This window comes from Ostrea edulis, chromosome 1, assembly GCF_947568905.1.
Source record: "Ostrea edulis chromosome 1, xbOstEdul1.1, whole genome shotgun sequence".
NCBI classification, from domain to species: domain Eukaryota; kingdom Metazoa; phylum Mollusca; class Bivalvia; order Ostreida; family Ostreidae; genus Ostrea; species Ostrea edulis.
The window spans coordinates 4711536-4715277 of record NC_079164.1 but is presented as its reverse complement, the minus strand read 5'-3'; positions in this window follow the sequence as shown (position 1 = coordinate 4715277).

Below are 3742 nucleotides of genomic sequence, written 5' to 3'. Positions count from 1 at the left end.
TATAATGTTTTGTTTCTAACACCTACAAGATCAATACAACAGTGAGAAGATCTGTTCTCCAACTGCCCTCTAAAAAGATGAAATTCTTCAAAATCATGCTTCAGTTTCAGACACATTTAATATCCCAGTCAATGGGATGAATTACCGTACATACTGGATTCCTAAACTTCACAAAAAACCCTTACAAAGATACATTGCTGGATCCAGTAAATGTTCTACCAAGCCCCCATCTTTGCTTTTCACAAAAATATTAACAACTGTGAAGGAGAAACTTTAAGTGTACTGTGGTACTACATGTGGGAGAAGTGGTGTAAATCAAATACGGATTCTTAAAAAATTCTAAAGAACTTTTAGTAAACTTGAAAACGCTAAATTGTTCTCAAATCAACATCAAAATGTATGACATTTCAACACTTTACACGACCATTCCTCATGATTATAGATTAAATGCTAGACTTTTTGAGATCATAGACAGTTGCTTCTTCAGCAAAAATGGAAAAAGGAAATATTCACATCTAGTGATCAGTCATCCATGAAATTACTTTGTTAAACACCACTCTGACTCAATGCACAAGTACTCTGAAGTTGAAATTTTAAAAAAAATATGCTAGAGTTCCTCATTGACAATATCTTCGTAGTCTGGTGATCAGGTCTTCCAACAGTGTTGAATTTCCCATGAGCACAAATTGTGCTCCTTTGTTAGCCAACCTGTTTTTACATTCTTGTGAAGCAGGCTATTCAAAAGCCTTTACACGAGAAGAAAAAATCTCTTGCTGTGGCTTTCAACTTGACATTTAGATATATTGACGACGTTTTATCTATAAACAGTACTCCTTTTCATTCATGTTGATTCAATATATCCCTGTGAACAAGAAATAAAAGACACCAGAGTTCTCCACATCTGCTTCGTACATATTCTATTGAAAATAAATATTATTAATGCCAAACTATTAAATAAAACATGTCGAATTGCTAGTACCAGTCCCTAACATGGTAAATATGAATAACAAGAGTACCACAAACGGTTCAACCTGGAAGCATATTGTGCACTCTGAATTGATACAACACACGTTCTGAATAGAAAAGCCTTAAAGTGGGTCATGGTGCACCAATCCATCTGACATGAACTGATTATGTATTTCTCTGAGAGCGAGGTTTTGACAAAATGTCGGTGCAATTTCTAGGAAACCATTTGATCTACTTTTAGCCCTGAAGTAGGTCATGGTGCACCAATTAAGTTGAAATCTGAACTGATAATGTATTTCCCTGAAAGGGAATTTGTGACTAAATTTCAAAGCAATACCCGTGACCATATCAAAAAAACAATCTGGAAATCTGTTTGACCTATTTCTACCCCTAATGTACTGTAGGTCATAGTGCGCTAATCCAGCTGATTAGCAAACTGAACTTGTATTCCTCCAAGAGGAAGCCTGTTACTAAATTTCAGAGCAATATCTGTATCCATAATGGAAAAAAGCCCGGAAAACTTTCACCTATTTTTTCCAAAAAGTAGGTCAAGGATGGACCAATCCAGCTCAAATACAAACTGAAATAGTATTCCTCTGAGAGGAAGCCTTTGATTAAATATCAGGGCAATATCTGTATCCGTAATGGAAAAAGGCCCGGAAAACTTTTTGACATATTTTTTTCCAAAAAGTAAGTCAAGGATGAACCAATCCAGCTGAATTGCAAACTGAGCATGTATTCCTCGGAGAGGAAGCCTTTGACTACATATAAGGGCAATATCTGTATTCATAATGAAAAAAAAAGCCCGGAAAACTGTTTGACCTTCAGCTCTTAAGTAGGTCAAGGATGGACCAATCCAGCTGAAATGCAAACTGAACTTGTATTCCTCCAAGAGAAAGCCTTTAAATTAAATTTCAGGGCAATATCTGTATTCATAATGAAAAAAGCCCGAAAAATTGTTTCACCTATTTTTGCCAAAAAGTAGGTCAAGGATGGATCAATCCAGCTGAAATACAAACTGAACTTGTATTCCTCTAAGAGGAAGCCAATGACAAAATATCAGGGCAATATCTGTATTTGTAATGAAAGGCCTGGAAAACTGTTTGACCTATTTTTAGCTCAAAAGTAGGTCAAGGATGGACCAATCCTTAGTCCTAATGTAGGTCACAGATGGACAGACCAATCCAGCTGAAATGCACACTGAACTTGTATTCCTCTGAAAGGAATCTTATGTGTAAATTTCAGGGCAATATCTGTAATGAAAAAAAGTCCGGAAAACTGTTTGACCTACTTATAGCCCTAAAGTAGGTCAAAGATGTGTGAAGATCTTCAGCGCAGTATAATGTGGATTAAGGAAAATAAATTAAGCTAAACCTGTCTAAAACTCAATGTATGCTTATTGGATCGGCACAAAAATTATCAAAGTATTGAAAATTAAATTTAGTGATAAATAACCATGTCATAGAATGTGTCCAGGAGTCAAAATTACTTGGTATTATTATTGATGAAACTTTGTCCTGGAAAAGTCATATAGAATCACTTATGAACAAGATTTCCAAGAGAATTGGCAGTTTAAGAAGAACAAGATATTTAATGTCAAACGATGCGCTGCTGAATATTTTTAATACTATGATTTTTCCACATCTTACATATTGTACTAGTATGGAGCTATCCAAGAAATGCTGAAAATGTGAATAAGCTTTTTATATTGCAAAATCGAGCTGCAAGGGTAATTCTTAACATCAGAAATTTTGAAACACCATCTAATGTCATGTTTACAGAACTTAACTGGTTGCCTCTATCAGATTACTTTGTCTATAGAAAAGTCATTTTAGTGTATAAAGTTTTACATGGTTCAATGCCAGATTATTTAAATGTTTTTAAATATGTATCAGAAGTCAGTCAGAGGCAAACTAGAAATTCTTATTCAAATATATTGTATATACCCAGGGCAAAAACAGAATATTATAGAAGATCTTTCAGCATTTCAGGGAGCACAGTGTGGAATGCCTAGAGTCAAAATATAAGAAACTCAACAAGTGTTGTGTTTTAAGAGAAATTATCACCATACTTTTTAAGCTTCATTTTGTTCCTATTCATCTTACATTCATAATTATTTCTTAAGTTTATATGTATTCTACTTCTTTTAATCTGTGTTTATTTTACTAATATCTGTCTGTATGTATGTTATATGCAGGACCATATTGAAAACTAGCGTTATCGCTACATATGTAATCCTGGATAAATAAAGGCTTTATAATTATTATTATTATATATATAGTAGGTAAAGGATAGACCAATCCAGCTGAAATGCAAACTCACTCTTACAATTCTTGAGTGAGATATTGTGACCAAATTTCAAAGTTGTACATGCATCTGTCAAGGAAAGAAGTCCGGAAAACATGACCCCAGACGGACAGACAGCGCCATAATATAATACGTCCTGTCTAATGATGGGCGTATAAAAACTAGTGATAGAATACAAAGAGCCATTGACTCCACCTTCCTCCAATTACAACATGAAAATTAATGGTCTCTACAATTGTCAGATTTGGGAGGAGGGTGGAGACTGCGTCTTATCCATAAAGCCTAAAAAGGAGAAGGGGTAAGAGAAGAAAAATGTCCTTTGTAGGATGGAACAAGAATATCAGCAAAACTGATGGATGATCCCCGAAATACATCCAACCAATGAGCTACTTCATATGACAAAGTCATTTAGGAGACATGTTGAGTGATGATGACCTAAGAAATTACCTCGATTGACCTTTGTCTGAAA